At 36.0% G+C, this 20688-nt stretch overlaps 1 non-coding gene across 1 annotated transcript; it reads left to right on the plus strand.

The window, feature by feature from the left end:
- The first annotated feature begins 8355 nt into the window (after window positions 1–8355).
- TRNAC-ACA (transfer RNA cysteine (anticodon ACA)) lies at window positions 8356–8427 on the plus strand. Its single transcript has one exon. It is a non-coding gene; the product is annotated as a tRNA-Cys (tRNA).
- Window positions 8428–20688: the final 12261 nt, after the last annotated feature.

A 20688-nucleotide genomic window follows, 5' to 3' on the forward strand; every position in this document is an offset into this window, starting at 1 on the left:
TGATCAAATTGCTGAAATTACATTTTTATCATTGGTAGCCCATGAAAATTTAATTGATATATCTAATGCATTGAATATTATATATATATGTATGTATGTATCTTATATTTAGGATTCTATGTCTGTCCTACAGTATGGGACTGCAAGCTTCCAGAAGGCAAAGACTGCTTGTGTGTGTGTTGAAGCATCCCTGTTATTTCTAGCAACTACCTAGGTGACAAAATATCATAGACAACACTCAGATGTCAATGAATTGATGAAAGAAAGAATGAATGGAATCATCTATCTCATTTAGGTTTTTTCTCTTTTTAGGTAAAGAGCAGTGTAACGATGTGTGTTACAGGAATTATTCTTTAAGTGTATAATTTAGTCTTTAGATTTGTGGGGTTTTTTTCCCTATAAAATTTCCAAATCCAAATTAATTACTCACCTCTTAGTCTTGAATTTATCTACACCATTTATACTGTTCCCTAGTACCCAACTATACTCTAGATCTTTGCCTCCAAAGGATGTTTGATAACTGATGACCTTAGATAATACATTTAATCAGATGCAATCACTTCATGTTGAGATTTGTTTCATTCCAAACTTGAAATATTAATGAGACTGTTGCTGCCTTCTACCCTATTTCAGTCATATGCCCAATACCAAATTTTTTACATTTTCTGAAGGTTTTTGTCCCAGCCATGTTGTACAAATATTATGTTGCAAAAAATAGAAACTCACGTCTTAGGGGGGAAAAAAAAGACTATTCAAGATTGAAAACTAACAATTAACATCATAGAAAATCAATTGATTGCTGAAGAGCGAGACTTGGAAAATGGACGTTTAGAGAGGTGTTACTGCTCTGAAATCCTGAAAACACAATGGCAGAGTGTCTAAAAGGATGATGAGGTAAAGAAGGGTATAGTAAATGTTGTCAGTGCTTATCCAAGAACTCTTTCTACAGTTCTGTGTTTTCCTCACTTCAGGCAGAAAGCCAGAAGTACCTGGGGATTTATGTATAAACTAAGAAACAGCCAGGGCAGGCGTACATCTCCAAGCTGCAGGCCCCTTTCGGGTGAGGTGGTTCCAGCGCTGCAGGGACACCTGTGGGGCCAGGCCAGAGATGCTCTCTGATGGGCTTCCCTGCGCTTTCCCCATGCTGGTGAATGAGTTTCCCATTACCACTGCACAGATGACTACAGACTCAGAGGCTTAAAGCTACACAGGCTAAACGCAATGGGCTCAAGTCTGGCTCCTCTGGGCTAATACAGTGCTGAGAGTGCTGCCATCTGCCAGGAGGCCCCGTCCCGCTTCTCGGCTTCTGAGCCCTCCCTCCATCTTGGTCTTCAAGGCCATCTCCCAGCGTTGTCAGCTCCCTCTCAGGCTCCGACTGCTGTCTCCTTCTTTCACTTTCAAGGGCCCTTGTGATGGCATTTGGCTCACTTGGATAATCCAGGTAATCTCTCTGTCTCAAGATCCTTAATTTAATCACTGCTGTAAAGTTCCTCTGCCATGTGATATACCATACTCATAAGCTCCAGAGATGGAATGCGACATTTTTGAGGGGAAGGGGTGTGTTTACTTATCACATTTGGCATCCTTCATCCTTGACCGTCCCCTGCCCCCAACTCTCATACAAGTTCCCTCCCACCCGAGCAGCGTTTCCTCAGTAAATCACTTACATAGGAATCATTGTCTAAGGATATGTTTGGGGGAAATATGACCAAATACAAGGTAATTGGAAATAAAAGATAATGAATATCTATTAAAGCCAAGGTCTGTAATTTATTCAGGAAAGCTTCCGGTATGCATAAATACCTCTCCTCCTACCCGCAGTTTCATGAAAATGGTTGGAATCAACATTTTAAATAAAGCACCCAAACACAATCATGTTAGAAAACAGGAAATAGAGCTACCAGTGGACCAGAAAGTTTAAACAAACCCTAGAAGCTAAAAAAACAGGTGGGATGGAATTAATGGGTAAAACAGAGCAGAAGAATCGAAGCCAAGATTCCAGAAGCGAAAGCAATCAATCCTAATGGAGCCCATGAGAAATTCTAAGATCAGAGACAATGCAAAGATGAGGAGAGGGTCCTGGGAATCATTGGGGAAATTAATTAATTAAATAACTGCTTTCGAAACAGCAGGGCCTGAAGAGATGAATTCCCTCTCCCTTCTCTTTTGCCATATTTGCAGATAAAATGACTGACAGCATCAGTATTTGCCTCCAGGATAGAACCTAACACCCGTCTGGGGAGGTATTCTAGAATGAATCTGGGCCCGTGAGAGAGGTAGAGATGGTTTTGAAATGACTCCAGACCTTTACATCAGACGCTGAGAAAACACTAAAAAAGAGTGAGAGAGAGACAAAAAAAAAGTTCAACCTGGTATGAAATACGGTAAATTACTTTATCCCCAGAGAAAACTGTCTTTAAATTGATAATAATTAGTTTGCCTACTCTATAATCAAGCACTCTACGGCATATTAACCTGTTGATATGACCCTACTCTCTAACAGAAACCAATAATTAGGTCCCTCAGTTAAGCCTCTGGGATAATAGACAGCACAACCCAAGAGAAAATCCATGAAATAACTGTGAACTAGGAACGAAGAGCAACGCATGTTTGGAAAATACACACACAAATCATAAATATATGGAAAAAGGCATACCAACTAATTCCAAAGGAATTCAAAATGATGTATGGAACAACGGTAATTTTCAATTTCTAACAGGGACATTCCCATGTTTCTCTACTTTGGTACTATGGACATTTTGGGCCAGATACTTCTTCTAGTGGGTGTTCCTGTAAATTTTAGGATATTTAGCAACGCCTCTGATCTATACCCACTAGATATCAGTTTGTAAATCTCGTAACTGTGATGAGCAAATGTTGTCAAACTTCCCCTGGGAGGCTAATTCATGAGCAACACTGGGAGGATTCAGAGCGAGCTGAAAGACTATATATAAATAAATTAAGAACTGATTGAGCAATTTAGAAATCTAGACAGAAATTTTAAGCAATGAATACCTTTTTTTCCCCAAAACTGTAACAAATTAAGTGAACCAGCTAAAGAATAAAATGGTTCAGGCTAAAAAAACAAATGAGTGATCTATGTAAAAGTATGGAACTTCCTCATAACGCAGAGCTAAAGAAAAATTCGAAAATGACATGAGAGGAATCTGAGAGAACATTGAAAATGGAGGTATTTATTAAATAAAGCATGTACAGAAGCAGAGTGAAAGAGACAAGTGGATGGAAGAAGCCAATCAAATATATAATAAAAGAAAATTTCCCCAAGCTATGGCAAGACATGGTTCTTCAAATTCAAAGGACCAAAAATTGCCCAAAGGAATGAATGAAAAAGCGCCTACACATGCATAGTTTCAATCCCAATGAAGAAAAAACATTCCAAAATCTTGACAGTAAATTGATTAAACACAAGAAATTGATTACACACAGATGAGCTAAAGCTCAATCAATGGATCAAAGATAACATCAGGCAATAGGATACAATAGAGCAATGATTTCAATTTCTTTTAAACAGTATTTTCAACTTAGAATTCTATACCAAACCATGTTATCAAGAAAGTAGGAGGACAATATAAACACATTTAAAACTAAGAATATTTTCTGCTCATGTGTCCCTAAGAAACAATTTCTCAAGTAAATTTGAGAGCACAATAAGAAGAGGATGTCTTCAGATAAGCTGATGTTGACTATGAAAACCAAAGCAAACTGAAAAGCCTAGTAAAGAATGTGTTGGACTTTGGTGTTTGGCACGTTCCCCTGTGTGTTTCAGGGACTTAGTGACATAGGAATGCACTTTCTTCTCTAAGCATTTCATTCCATTTCTTAATTTTTCATTAAGGTTCAGTTCAGTTCAGTCACTCAGTCGTGTCCAACTCTTTGCAACCCTATGGACTGCAGCACACCAGGCCTCCCGGTCCACCACCATCTCCTGGAATTTACCCAAACTCATGTCCATTGAGTCAGTGATGCCATCCAACCATCTTATCCTCTGTCGTCTTCTGCACTGATATATTTATATAATTCTAATACACTAAATTTTATTTTTATTATTTATATATAAAAATGGTCAGTATCTTATCATCTGTAACCAGTGATAATTTTACTTCTTCTTTGCCAATTTGGATTCTTTTTATTTCTTTTTCTTCTCTGATTGCTGTGGCTAGGGTTTCCAAAACTATGTTGAATAAAAAGTTGTGAGTATGGGCATCCTTATTATATGACCCAGAAATTCCCATCCTGGGTATATATCCAGAAACAAAAACACTAATTAAAAAAGATACAGCACCCCAATGTTCATACGTTCATAGCATTATTTATAATAGCCAAGATATGAAAACAACCCAAGTGTTTATCAACAGATGAATGGGTGAAGTAATGTGGTGTGTATATATATATATATATATATATATATATATATATATATATATATATATAGTCCATGAGGTTGTAAAGAGTAGGACATGACTGAATGACTTTCACTTTCACTTTCATATATATACACATATATATATATATATGTATATATATATAGCTACATACAATGGGATGTTAGCCATAAAAAGAATGAAGTTTTGCCATTTGCAGAATATGAATGGACATAACAAAGGGCATTGTTCTAAGTGAAATAAGTAAGTCAGACAGAATAACAAATTTATGAAATCACTTATACTTGGAATTTAAAAACACAACAAACTAGTGAATATAGCAAAAAAAATGAAACAGACTCCAAATATAGAGAACAAACTAGTGGTTGGTTACCAGTAGATATAGGAAGGGCAACATAGGGGTGGGGTAGTGGAAGGTACAAACAACTAGGTGTGAGATAGGGTCAAGGGTACATTGTACAGCGCAGGGATATAGCCAATATTTTATAATAACCACAAACAGAATATAACCTCTAAAAATTATGTAAAAATAAATTCAGAAAAAGATATTCATCAAATCCAACAAAAGTATGATGGAATTTCTGACCAGAATCTTGAGACAACAGTACTTAATATAAAATATAGATATAATTGTCCCAGTTATCTATTGCTGACCCAAAACCTAATAGCTTAAAACAACAAGCATGGTATTATTATCTCTCATGGTTTGGGTATCGACTTGACTCGGCTACTCTGGATTTCTCAGTGATGGCTGTCACATGGTGACTGGACTTCTCAAAGTCTCCAAGGCTTCCTCACGTGTCTGGAGTTTGATCCTGGCTGTCAGCAAGGACCTCAGCTGGGTCTGCTGGCTGGAACCTCTACACATGGCCCCTCTTTGTCAGCAGGGTTTCTTCGGAGTCTAGTGAGTGGGTTCCAAGAATGAACATCCCAAGAGAACCGTGAGAAAACTGTGTGGTCTTTTATGACCTACCCTTGAAGGTCATGCTACATTACTTCTGCTGTTTTCAGAAGCATGTGAGATTCAAGGGAAGGGAATGAACATCCCACACCTCAGTCGAAGGGGAGTCAGCATCACACTGTCAGATAGGGATGAAAGATCTTATCTTGGAAAATAAAATCTGCCACAGTCATTTGGGATGTGAATGAAAGAAGGCAACGGAGTTCAGTTTGGGTGAATTCCTCCTTCTTTACAATGACATAAGCAATAGGTACATTCTACATCAAAACAGAGAAATATATTATTTAAAGACATAACTATAACATTGGATGATGTAATCAGGAGGATTTGCCAGTTCTGGGAAGGCACCTAAGATAGGGATGGGGTGATGGAGTGTTGTGTTGTCATTTTTTTTTTTAATGTTGCCAGTATTACTCTTTTACAATGCTATAGGAATTTTTATTTAAATACATAATGGAATATAGTAAGTAATATAAACTTTTATTAATATAATATAGTTTTATAAAAGACAACTAAAAATGATACGAGGGTAGTATTTGCCAATCATAGGCATTTATTTCATCTCAAACAACAAATATTCATTGGATATTAACTGAATGTCCTGTGCAAAAGTCAGATTTTAGGTATAGACACAGAACTGGAAAGAAAGTTAACATATATTTGGCCTAATTTCTTAATTTTACAATAGGAAACTGAATCTAAGGGAAGGCTCTTTCTTTGCCCAGTATCACACAATTTTTTCCTAGTAAAATTATTATAGGCAGAATTCCAGAGTTGTGTTCTCCTCCCAACCTTTCCTTGCTTGGGTTATTTAATCATAAACTAATTTAGGCACTACTGTTAAGAGACTTTGCATATGAAATTAAGGTTGCTAGACAGGTGACTTTAAAATAGGGAGATTAGCTTGGACTATCAGGTTATATCCAGTGTAATCACATGACCTCTTAGAAGCAGAAGATGGAGACAGAAGAGGCACCCAGAGAAATGCACCAAAGAGGAAGGTAGACAGGGGTGGTGGGAGGAGGCAGGTAAAGGATGAGAAGCCCTCGACCAGCTTTACTGGCTTGGAAGATGAGAAAGGAGGGCATGAGCTGGAGAATGTGGACAGCCTTTAGAAGCTGCGAATGATCACAGCTGATGAACAGCAAGAAGATGGGAACCTCAGTCCTACACCCACAGGGAACAATCTGTATCACCCTGGATGCAGAGTCTTTCTTCGACTCTAAGCAGCCTAGTAAAAGCCTACTCTGCTGACACTTTGATTACAGCCTGTGAAAAAGAAAGGAGATGAGACTCCTGACTTAAAAAATTCAGAGCTAATAAATTTGTATTGTTTTAAGCTAAATCTGTGGCAATTTTTTGTTATGGCAGCAATGGAAAATAAACACAAACACTAAAACTAAAGTCAGGTTCTCTGACACTTCATTTTATTTTCTTTTCAATAGACAAAGACTAGAAAAGACAGTATCTTTACTCAAATTTTTACAGTTTAGCTTGTTGGGAAAAAATAAACACAGGTATATCTGAAAAGAAAATGTTGAATGACATAGTCCAACTGACAGTCCTTTACATGCCAGACTTTCTATAGGTCACCCCTCATAAGTTCCTTTAGGCCCACTTGATGTCTCAACAATACAACTAATACCCACATTAGGGGACCACTCACAACCTTATTCTCTGCTGATTATAGAGTGAAATTCTAAGTGAATCGACTATTTCTCACACATATTGGGGCTTTCCAGGTGGCGCTAGTGGTAAAGAACCCACCTGCCACTGGATTGAGAAGATCCCCTGGAGGAGGGCATGGCAACCCATTCCAGTATTCTTCCCTGGAGAACCCTATGGGATCGCAAAGAGTTGGACACGGCTGAGGTGACTTAGCACACACATACACACAGAGATTATGTTTTGCTTTGCGAAACTGGCATTTTTAAAAACAAGGTCACAACTATATAGATTATAGACACTACTATGATAGGCATTCTATTTTTGCATGATTTATAGTCAAGCCTATATTTTAGTACTGCATTTAGTACATTTTAGTACTACATTTAGTGCATTTTAGTACTGTGTGTATATAAACATGCAGAAATGAATATAGTGTGATTTCAAGTCATCGATCTTCTAAATTAAAAAATGGGAAACTAATTTAAGTCAAAATCTGTAAATTATTGAAATGTTTACAATGATAATGCTGTGTATATAGACATAAGAAGTATCTGTGGATTTTACTACATCTAGAGTACTCTTGCCTGGAAAATCCCATGGACGGAGGAGCCTGGTGGGCTGCAGTCCATGGGGTCGCTAAGAGTTGGACATGACTGAGTGACTTTACTTTCACTTTTCACTTTCGTGCATTGGAGAAGGAAATGGTAACCCACTCCAGTGCTCTTGCCTGGAGAATCCCAGGGACGGCGGAGCCTCGTGGGCTGCCGTCTATGGGGTCGCACAGAGTTGGACACGACTGAAGCGACTTAGCAGCAGCAGCAGCAGCAGAGTAAATACTACTAATAAATCATTTAAAAATGCTAACAAAGTACTAAAATACCTTTGTGGGAAGCACCATGTTTGAAAAAGCATTGCATCCCCCAGAGTTTAGAGATAAACTTATCTTTCTTTTTCTTTACCCATAAACTTCATTTGTTAAATATCCAACTCTAGTCCCAGTCTATATTTATATTAATCATATAACTATGATTAATAATATTTGCACAGGAAAAAGCTCTGTGGAAAACTGTTTTCAAAAAGCGAAAGTATGTGGTTCAAAAGTCTGTACAAAGTTAGAATTATTTTTCTTTCTTGTCCCATCTCTTCTCCTTTATCTGTTACAGAGAGTTTCTTACAGATAGCTTGAAATTAAGAGTGCCTAATACTTCCTCCTAACTCTTGGCGATTTCATAGTCATTCACGTTATACCTGTACTGATTTCAGGTAATTTAACCATTCAGAAGGGGAGAAAAGTGTAATGCTTTTCTAATTATTCCTATGACTTCCCTGGTAGCTCAGACGGTAAAGCGTCTGCCTACAATGCGGGAGACCCAGGTTCAATCCCTGGTCGGGGAAGACACACTCCAGTATTCTTGCCTGCAAAATCCCATGGATGGAGGAACCTGGTAGGTTACAGTCCATGGGGTCGCAGAGAGGAGGACACGACTGAGAGACTTCACTTTCACTTTCTCATTATTAGAGATGTTCTCCTTGCTTTGATGCTTCTTTGAATAGAAGTTTACTTTCCTTTGACCTCTTCTCCCAAGGAACAAAATAAGATACATAGAAAATTGAAAATTGTTTCTTTTCTTTGTAGTATTGATGGTGTCTATGGGAGTAGAGTTAAGAGTTTGCAGAATCTATTTTAATGCATTTGGACTGGGTCTGAATCAGCAGCATAAAGAATTCCAAAGTTGAGAAGTCCATGGTGGTTAGAACTATTTGCATCCACTTCAGAGGGTGTAGGTTCGATACCTGTTCTGGGAACTAAGATCCAAGTGACCAATGCAGCCAAAAAAAAAAAAGAGAGAGAGAGAGGGAGACAGACAGAAAGAATTCCTAAGCATTCTGGACTGAATTATGTTTTTGTGTTTATTTCTACCCCTAGCCTCTATAAATGACATGGTTCCATAAAATAACTCATTTTTTTGCATGTTAAAAAAACACCCACCAAATAATATTTCCTGGCACACACACTCTCAAAAAATCAAACTAAGCTGGTTTGCTATCTATACATATACTCTTAAGAATTAATCATTCACTGGTATTCATTCTGTTTTCATATATAATTAGCTGATATCTTTTGAAGGAATGAATAAAGATAGCTTATTATTTGAAATTTATTTCAGTGTTTTATTCACCTAAAAGGTATTTCTTTAAATAATCTCTTTGAGGTAATAAAATATGTGATCTTAGTAATATCACAGATAATTAACATATTCATTGCTAAATTCATATTGACTCATCCCTACCATCGCAACTATATAGACTGATATTTTTTCATGAAAGAAAAAGTTAGACTTAATTAAAATTAAAGTTGTTCTACAAAGGTATTTGTGTAATGAATATACAAGACTCAGACTGGGGGAAATATTTGCCAAAAAAAAAAAAGCATTCGATAAAGACCCATGCCAAAAATACAAAAACTCCTAAATTCAACAATAAGATAAACAGCCTAGTTTAATAAGTAGGGAATTGATCTGAACAGATCTCTCATCAAAGATGTAAAGGTGAATAAACATATGAAAAAATATTTAACATCATTTGTCTTTAGCGATATTTGTTTCCTGTTATTGCTATAATAAACTTAGTGATAAAATCCAACACAAATTAGTTCTTTTATAATTTGGAGGTCAGATGTCCAAAGTGGATTTCTTAAATTATTTAAAAAAATTGGAATATAGTTAACTTGCAATGTTGTGTTATATATGTTCTTTCTCAGATTCTTTGCCATTGTAAATTATGAATGAGACTGATTTTTAAATGTCAAGTTTTATTTCAGGACAAATGTTATCAACTAAAATTTTTCATTTACCCAAGTAAGTGCTTTTCAATAACTTCAGCAGTTTAAAAAATCACACCCTTTAAGGACAGGTTTTCTTTAGAAAAAGAGAACTGCAATCCAAATTTGAAGCATAAAGTTCATGGTCAAATTCATAATCCTATATGAGGTCAAAATTTAAAAGACAATTGATTTTATTATGTGACTGATGACCTGTCCCTGGATGTATTTAACACCCTGGTACTCAATATGGAGACGCTACAGAGGGCAGCAGATAATTGTGCTAAATTTATGAGTTATATTGATTTGATTATTCTAAAGTGACTGTTTTATTTAGTTATTATAATCATTTTCAGACAAATCAAACTGCAAAACCTTCTCCCTGTGAAAACTTACACAGAATAGAGTTTGCCTCTCAATCTAGAACCTGTGTTTTTAATACAAACAAATGACATTTTTCTACATGGGTAAATAATTTAACTATTTAGAATTCACTTCCTTTGCTTTAGCTGCAAATAGCCTACCAAATTACATACATACCGTTATACTTCATCCCCTTAATTGCTTTCTCTACATGCATATTTAACAAACAGAAATGTTGCAACATAACATTTCTTAGAGTATTACTGCATAGAAACCTACATCCACAGGACATTAATATGTGTTCTAGGAAAAAAGGGAGAGATTTACATTTGTATTTGGGAAATACTGAGTTAAAGAAATTTAAATAGGTTTATTTATTGTAGGAATTCTCTATTCTTTTTAATAGACTAATGCACATTTTGAACTTCTAGGAAGAAAATATATACCACAGAAAATATTTGGCAATGAAATTCTTTTACCATAGGCACTTTCAAAGATAGTATTAATGCCATTCTTTTGAACACTTTTTGTGAAACACTGATGTAAGGAATAAGGAATATATGACTAATTTATTTATTTAAAAATAAATATTGGAACATCTCTTACAAGTTTAGGTGATAGGACATAGTATCTGTCCTCAAGAATTTAAAGTTCACTGATCGAGATCACCACATAAACTCTTAAAAGAATCATTGCAACAAAAATAATAATATTTTTGAAATCTAGTGAAACTTACCCAAAAGGACAGAACAAAAGAAAGATGGGCTGAGTCTGGCTGAGGCAGACAAAGAGAATTTCATATGATAGCTGATATGTTGGCTGACTCTCAAATCATTTGCCAGGAAAAAAAAAAGTACATGTTTCATATAGGCAAATATAAAATATTTTGCAAGGTTCAGAACCAGAGGACCTACAACAATAGATATATACAATATTATAAAGTACTGATCCTTCTAGGTTTGGGAGTTTGGGATTAACAGATGCAAATGATTACATATAGGATGGATAAACAATGAGGTCCTACTGTATAGCACAGGGAATTCTATTCAATATCCTGTGATAAACCATAATGGAAAAAAGCATGAAAAAGAATAGGTATATGTATAACTGAATCACTTTGTTGTACAGCAGAAGTTAACACAACGTTGGAAATCAAAAATACTTCAATAGAATTCAAAAGAAAAACAGGAAGCATTCATTCTTCTAAATTCATTGCCGTTCTGCTTGGATATTTAGTTGTTCATATAGTCTACATAACATACTGCTTTAAAACAGGTATTTCTAAGAGAGAAAAACCAGAAAATGTTTATAAGCTCAAAGCAACTGATGAAAACTCAGCTTAAAGAAAGAACCAAATTATAGTAACATGCAAAACAATTACCTCCTAAAGATGGTGTAAAAATATAGATCTGTGTGACAAAGGACATAGAACTCCAACAATTCTATAACTTCAATTCAGTTCAGTTGCTCAGTCGTGTGCAACTCTTTGCAACCCCATGGACTGCAGCATGTGAGGCTTCCCTGTCCATCACCAACTCCCAGAGCTTGCTCAAACTCATGTCCATCAAGTCGGTGATGCCATCCAACCATCTCATCCTCTGTCATCCCCTTCTCCTCCTGCCTTCAACCTTTCCCAGCATCAGAGTCTTTTCAAATGAGTCAGTTCTTCATATCAAGTGGCCAAAGTATTGGAGCTTCAGCTTCAGCATCAGTCCTTCCAATGAATATTCAGGACTGATTTCCTTTAGGATGGACTTGTTGGATCTCCTTGCAGTCCAAGGGACTCTCAAGAGTCTTTTCTAACACCACAGTTCAAAAGCATCAATTTTTCAGCGCTCAACTTTCGTTATAGTCCAAATCTCACACCCATACATGACTACTGGAAAAACCATAGCTAAAACTAGACAGACTTTTGTTGGCAAGGTAATGTCTCTGCTTTTTAATATGCTGTCTAGGTTGGTCATAGCTTTTCTTCCCAGAGCAAGTCTTTTAATTTCATGGCTGCAGTGATTTTGGAGCCCCCCAAAATAAAGTATGTCACTGTCTCCATTGTTTCTCCATCTATTTGCCATGAAGAGAAGAGACCAGATGCCATGATCTTAGTTTTCTGAATGTTGAGCTTTAAGCCAACTTTTTCATTCTCCTCTTTCCCTTTCATCAAGAAGCTCTTTAGTTCTTCTTCACTTTCTGCCACAAGGGTGGTGTCATCTGCATATCTAAGGTTATTGATATTTCTCCCAGCAATCTTGATTCCACCTTCTGCTTCCTCCAGCCCAGCATTTCTCATAATGTTCTCTGCATATAAGTTAAATAAGCAGGGTGACAATATACAGCCTGGACATACTCCTTTCCTTATTTGGAACCAGTCTGTTGTTCCATGTCCAGTTATAACTGTTGCTTCTTCATCTGCATAAAGATTTCTCAGGAGGCAGGTAAGGTGGTCTGGTATTCCCATCTCTTTAAGAAATTCCCAAAGTTTGTTGTGATCCACACAGTTAAAGGCTTTGGCATAGTCAATAAAGTAGAGATAGATTGTTTTCTTGAACGCTCTTGTTTTTTCTATGATCCAACAGATGTTGACAATTTGATCTCTGGTTCCTCTGCCTTTTCTATGTCCAGCTTGAACATCTGGAAGTTCACAGTTCACATACTGTTGAAGCCTTGCTTGAAAATTTTGATCATTATTCTGATAATGTCTGAGATGAGTGCAATTGTGTGGTAGTTTGAACATTCTTTGGCATTGCTTTTCTTTGGGGTTGAAATGAAAACTGACCTTTTACAGTCCTGTGGCCACTGCTGAGTTTTCCAAATTTGCTGGCATATTGAGTGCAGGACTTTCACAGCATCATCTTCTAGGATTTGAAATAGCTCAACTGGAATTCCATTACCTCCACTAGCTTTGTTCATAGTGATGCTTCCTAAGGCCCACTTGACTTCGCATTCCAGGATGTCTGGCTCTAGGTGAGTGGTCACACCACTGTGGTTATCCGGATCATGAAGATCTTTTTTGTATAGTTCTGTGTATTCTTGCCACCTCCTCTTAATATCTTCTGCTTCTGTTAGGTCCATAACGTTTCTGTCCTTTATTGTGCCCATCTTTGCATCAAGTGCTATCTTGGTGTCTCTAATTATCTTGAAGAGATCTCTAGTCTTTCCCATTCTATTTTTTTCCTCTATTTCTTTGCACTGATTACTGAGGAAGGCTTTCTTATCTCTCCTTGCTATTCTTTGGAACTCTGGATTCAGATGGATATATCTTTCCTTTTCTCCTTTGCCTTTAGCATCTCTTTTTTTCTCAGCTATTTGTAAGGTCTTCTCAGACAACCATTTTGCCTTTCTGTGTTTCTTTTTCCTGGGGATGGTCTTGATCACCACCTCATGTACAATGTCACAAACCTCTGTCCACAGTTCTTCAGGCACTTTGCCTATCAAACCTTATCCCTTGAATCTTTTTCTCACTTCCACTGTGTAATCATAAGGGATTTTATTTAGGTCACACATGAATGGTCTAGCCGTTTTTCCTACTTTTCCAATTTAAATCTGAATTTTGTAATAAGGAGTTCACGATCTGAACTTTGTCCCAGTCTTGTTTTTGCTGACTGTATAGAGCTTCTCCATCTTTGCCTGCAAAGAATATAATCGTCCTGATTTCAGTATTGACCATCTGGCAATGTCCATGTGTAAGATCATCTCTTGTGTTGTTGAAAGAGGGTGTTTGCTGTGACCTGGTAACTGATATTGATTTTTCTCACTACATGGGTAAGGACAAGATACCCAAATTTAATATTTTATGTGATGATAGGAAGATTTTTAGAACACTGGTCTCCAAACTTTTAAAAATCATGCACTCATTCAAATTTTGTAGCATGATTATAATATATTGTATATTTTTGTTGCTGTTGTTCGGTTGCCTAGTCATGTCCGACTCTTTGCAACCCCATGGACGGCAGCCCCCAAGCCCTCCCTATCCTTCATCATCTCCCAAAGTTTGCCCATGTTCATGTCCATTGCATTGGTGATGCCATCCTCTGAAGCCCTCTTCTCCTTCTGCCTCCAAAATTTCCTAGCATCAGGGACTTTTCTAATGAGTAGACTTTTTGCATCTGGTGACCATAATACTGAAGCTTCAGCTTTAGCATCAATCCTTCCAACAAGTAATCAGGGGTGTGATTTCCCTTAAGATTGACTGGTTTGATCTCTTTGGTATCCAGGGGACTTTCAGGAGTCTTCTCCAACACCACAGTTCAGAGGCATCAATTCTTGGTGCTCTGCCTTCTGTACAGTCCAGCTCTTACAACCATACATGACCACTTGAGTATATGGACCTTTGTCAGCAAAGTAATGTCTCTGCTTTTCAACACGCTGTCTAGGTTTGTCATAGCTTTCCTTACAAGAAGTAATTGTCCTCTGATTTCATAGCTGCAGTCACCATCTGCAGTGATTTTAGAGCCCGAGAAGAGAAAATCTGTCACTAGTTCCACCTTTTCCCCTTCTATTTGCCATGAAGTAATGGGTCAGATGCTACGATCTTAGTTTTGTTAATACTTACTTTGAAACCAGCTTTTTCACTCTCCTCCTTCACTCTCATTAAGAGGATCTTTAGTTCCTCTTCGCTTTCTGCCATTAGAGTGGTGTCATCTACGTATCTGAGGTTGTTGACGTTTCTGCCACCTATCTTGATTCTAGTTTGTAACTCATCCAATCTGGCATTTCTCATGATGTGCTCAGGGTATAGGATAAACAAACAAGAGTGACAGCAGGCAGCCCTGTAGCACTCCTTTCTCAACCTTGAACCAATCAGTTGTTCCATGCAGGTTTCTAACTGTTGCTTCTAGACCTGCATCCAAGTTTCTCAGGAGACAGGTAAGATGGTCTGGTGTTATCATCACTGTAAGAGCTTTCCACAGTTTGTTATGATCCACACAGTCAAAGACTTTAGCGTAGTTGATGAAACAGATGTAGATGTTTTTCTGAAATGCCTTTATTTTCTCTATGAGCCAGGAAAGTTGGCAACTTGACTTCTGGTTCCTCTTCCTTTTCTAAACCCAGCATGGACATCTGGAAGTTCTTGGTTCACATAATGCGGAAGCCTAGCATGCAAGATTTTAAGCATGACCTTAGTAGCAGGGAAGACGAATGCAATTGTCTGACGGAGGTGGGAAGGGGGTTCAGGATGGGGAACACATGTATACCCATGGCTGATTCATGTCAATGTATGGCAAAAACTACTACAATATTGTAAAGTAATTAGCCTCCAATTAAAATAAATAAATAAATTTAAGAAAAAATGCAATTGTCTGATGTTCAGCACATTCTTTAGTACTACTCTTCTTGGGAATTGGGTTGAAGATCAACTATTTCCAGTCCTGTGGCCACTGCTGGGTCTTCCAAATTTGCTAACATATTGAATGCAACATCTGGATGGCATCGTCCTTTGGGGTTTTGCATAACTCTACTGGAATTCTATTGCATCCACTAGCTTCACTAACAACAGGGCTTCCTAAAGCCCACTTGACTTCACTCTCCAGTCAAGTGACTGACTCTGGGTGACTGACCACACCATCATAGTAATCCGGTTCATTAAGATCTTTTTTTTACAGTTCTTCCATGTATTCTTTCCATCTCTTCTTGATCTCTTCACCATCTACTAGGTCTATCTCATTTCTTTCCTTTATTGTATCCACCTTTGGGCAAAATTTTCCCTTGATATTTCCAATTTTACTAAAGAGATCTCTATATATTTAATAAATAAATTGTATATTTATTCATACATAAGTCATATACATAAACCATTGGAATAGCAGACAATTAACATTATGCAGTACACAAAATACACATTTAAAAGGAGATAAAATGATAATTTTCAAATTAACAGATTTATATATAAATGTATAAATTTGGAATAAATGTATATATTTGAAATAAATATTTTAATAAAGTTTTAATTTACTTTATCTGTTAATGGTAAAACCAATTTAACAATACTAATACTGTAGTGAGTGTAATGTAACTGAATTAATTTTATTGCTTTCACACTCTGTTTAATAATGTGGGACAACAGTTGAATGTTTGTACTGATTTCCAGTTTGTTCTTTTCAAGCTTGGTTTTAAAGCTGTCAGCTAGAAAAGATACTTCAAAATGATCTATAGATCTAAACTTTTTTGTGGTAATAAGCTTATTAAATTCCATCTTCTTAGATGTCAAACAGTTTTCTTATTATCATTACTATTTTGCAATTGTATCTGTATCTTCTAGCGATTATAACAAACTGGTTAAGTTCTCACTGAAAGTCTTCATGTGAAATGTTTTCAAAGTACTTAATGTGAAAAAGTACCTTTTTTCACAACTTTTTAAAATATGTATGGGATGGACCTAGAGATTATCATACTAAATGAAATAAGTCAGACAGAGAAAGGCAAACATCGTAAGATATTGCTTATCTGTGGAATTAAAAAAAATGATACAAATGAAGTTATTCATAAAGAAATAGAGTCACAGATGCAGAAAACAAACTTATGGTTACTGGAGGGGAAAAAGGAAGTGGGATAAATTGGGAGATCAGGATTGACATAGACACAGTGCTACATATAAAATAGGTAACTAATATGGACCTGCTGTACGGCACAGGCAACTCTACTTTGTATTGGCCTATGTGGGTAGAAAATCTAAAAAGGAGAGGCTATATGTATATATATAACTGTGCACCTGAAACTACAGCAACAGTATAAATCAGTAAAATTTTTAAAAAATATGGATGTCTATAATTTTACAGATAGCACAAATTATTTTTAATTATAAAAATCTTAGAATGGTTAAAAACATTTTCTAAAATGTATTTTCAAAATTCTCTCATTCTTTTTAAAAACATTATCTTTATCTTGAAGGTCACATGAAACATGATCCTCACCAGTCACTCCACATATACCTTGAACAACATGTATTGTCAACTTACCATTACAGAAAAGGTCAGCAAACTGAGACACTTGTCCTTTTGTAAAACACAAAAACAAAACTGGAATTCATTCTCATACTTTTTTCCCTCTCTCTCTCTTCCTTCCTTATTGCTTGGAGGGATATACATTTTTTAAATTATGAACTATATCATAGATGCCAAAGTAAATAAAAATGCACACATATAATTTAAAAATAATAAAAAGTATATATCCACATAGCCACTGTCAAAGTGAAAGAATAGAACAGAACTTTATTTCTAGCAGTTAACCACTCACTTTATTAGCCCTCTTTCAGTCATTTATTACCCCACTAGTTAGCAACCATCATGCTGAATCACTTGCTTTTCTCACAGCTTTTATATATATATATAATATATATATTATATATAATATTATATATATATTATATATATAATATATATATAAAATCTTGATAAATTATCTTGTTTCCCCCATTTTTGACATTTACATAAATAGAATCATACTATATATTTTATTTGTGAATTCTTTCATGAAAAAATATGAAACATTAGATTTAGATTCTAATCTATTAGATTCTAATCTAATTAGAATCTAATTAGCCTTTTAGATTCTAATCTATTGTTGCATGTTGTAATCAATTGTCACTGCTCTTCAATGTTCCATAGCATAAATATACCATGTCTCATTTGTTCATTTCATTAATCCATTTACCTTGCCTTCATTTCTTCCGCAGTCCACAAAACCACCTACACTTTCCTAGAAAAAATCAGCAAAGAGTTGTTACCAATGTTCATTACTTGTTTGTCTCTATTAATCAAAATCCTGGCAACTGGGGTTTTTTTTTTTTCCACAATCCTTTCACAGATCCTCTAGAATGCCTACGCTTTTCTTGGATAAATCAATGGACAAAGTTTATACTGGCATATACTTAAAAGTTTTATATCTATTTTCCTATTTGCTCATCAGACATATGAATTATACTGAATACGTTATTTCATCTCCTCACTTACCTCTCCCCAAATACTCTGGGAGATGTAACTCCCATTTATGATTCCATCTTTGTTTCACATGGCTTTCTCAAATAAGATGTTTTCATAACTTGGTGCTGTTTCCTTGACTACAGTTGATTAGAACCAAAGAGGGACCCAAGGTAAGCTCCTCACACATTAACCTGTTGATTGATCTATAGATAAGCTTTGCCAAAGTTTAACCAGTCAGGGCTCTTCTCTCTGCCTCTGGGTCCCAGAGAGTGGAGCCATTCTCTCTTCAGTGTGTGAATCTGTAAGAATTTAAGCTCCAGACCTGTTGGCAGCTATCTGTACCAGTGCAGCTGAGGCCTTTGGTCTCCAGAGAGAATCAGAAAAATGAAGGAATGAAGCAATAAAGATAAAAGAAATGAAGTTGTGACACATGCTACAACATGGATGAACCTTGAAAACATTAGGCTCCTTGAAAGAAGCCAGATGCAAAAAGCCACATGTTACATGATCCCACCGATATAAAATGTCCAGAATAGGCAAATCCATAGGGACAGAAAGTGGATTATTGGGTGACTAGGGCTGCAGGGAGGGAGAATGGGGAGCCACTGTTAATAAGTATGGGGTTTGTTTTGAAATAATGAAAATATTCTGCAGTTAGATGGTGGGGAAGCTTTCATAATCTCATGCACTATACACTCTAAAAGGATGAATTTTATGGCATACAAATTACATCCCAAGAAAACTGCTATTAAAAAATGAATGAGAGAGAGGTTTGAAAACAGACGGGAAGAAGAAAGATAAAGTTCTGGTAACAAACAAGTGACAGGTTTTAGGTATATTTAAGATTTAGGGGCTCTCCTGATTCAAGATTGTGCCACAAATTGCTCATAAAACAGTTGGTTTTCCTTCATCTCAAGTGAAAGGGTCTAGCTTATATCATTTTTATTACCCTCATTTTGCATATGAGGAAATTGGTCTCAGGATAGCCTAAAATAAAGGGGAACACACTTCACCCCATATCCTTATTTTAATTTATTTCTATTGCCCTCTTTACAAGTTTAAGCCTATTGTAAATATATATTTTTCACATTTAGTATGTTCACTAATTATTTAATTTAATTGCTTTTCCCACTTCTCAATGTAGGATTATTTTGTTCTTGGGGTGATTTTTTTTCTTCATTCCTTTTTTTTTTTTTTTTTTGCTTCTGCATTCATCAGTAACCCTCCACCTATGTTCTGCACTAAAGGTGCATTTTCTTGAAACCACTTCTTGAGACAAAGTTCAAAGAAAGACCAAGTAACAGATCACTACAGTGATTAGTTTAATGGGAATTCATATAATGTAATGTTTCCATATCTCATGGAGCCATTGCATCAAGTTATGGAAACCAAAGACTAGGAAGTCATAACCTTTCCTGTGTGTGTGTCCCTTGAGCAAACCTTTCCTCTCTTGCTCTGTAAACCAACTACCTCTGTTCTCCAGTCCACAGAGAATACATATCTCATTAATTACAAAGATTAGCCATTTCTTACCCTAAGCCAGGATTTCTCAACCTTCATACTATTAATATTTTGGGTTGGTCAATCCTTTTTTTTTTTTTGATTGAGAAAAAATTGACATATAACATTGTATTTTAGTTTCAGGTGTAAAACATAATGATTCAATATTTTTATATATTGCAAGATGACCACCACACATAATTACATACATTATTTTATTCATTATGAGAACTTTTAAGATTTACTATCTCAGAACTTGCAAATATGCAGCACAATATTAACTATGGTCACCCTGTTGTATATTGCATTCCAAGGACTTAGGTATTTTACAATTGGTAATTTGTACCTTTTGACCCTCTTCACCAATTGTCCACCAATTTGTTCTCTGTATCAATTATCATCAATGATTCTATATCTTAGAAGAATATGAAACCCTGCAAATTAAATTTAAAGCAAACAAACAAAGCAAACAGTTAATAAAAAAGTAGGTAGAATTAAAAAAGCTTAATATCTAGGAAGTAGAAACCAAAATATTAACTGTGGTCATCAAAATATTAACTGGGTCATCTCTGGGTCATGGAATTACATATGAGACTTTCTTTGTACTTTTCTAATTGTTTTTGCAAGCCACGTCTTGGATTTTAATCAACATAAAGTCATTAACTTTGAGAAGCTAAATGAAAATATATTAATTTAATGAATTCTTTAGTAAAATGCTATTCCTTTCTTTGGGAACATTTGCTTAGGTTAAATGTTTGGCAATCGTGAACTAGTTTCAAGTAAGGTGTGACCTCTGGATGGTCATTTTTCAAGTGAGGAAGTAGTGGGGATAAGCCCTAGTGAACAATCAGAATCAAAACCATGGGGCTTCTGAAATACTGCAAATTTATTTAGTCTGTGTCTGTGTGACACCCAGGGTAAGGCAGTCCTGGCAAATCAGACTGTCCAGGAGCCAAATTCAATAAAATATAAAAATCAGCCCCAAGAGGTTTTTGACAGTTGTGAAATCTAACCTGAAATTTCCTTTATCGCCTTGTGTTTGACTATAGCCTAAGG

The sequence above is a fragment of the Giraffa tippelskirchi genome, chromosome 8 (assembly GCF_054371585.1).
Source record: "Giraffa tippelskirchi isolate mGirTip1 chromosome 8, T2T-mGirTip1v1.2.pri, whole genome shotgun sequence".
NCBI lineage: Eukaryota > Metazoa > Chordata > Mammalia > Artiodactyla > Giraffidae > Giraffa > Giraffa tippelskirchi.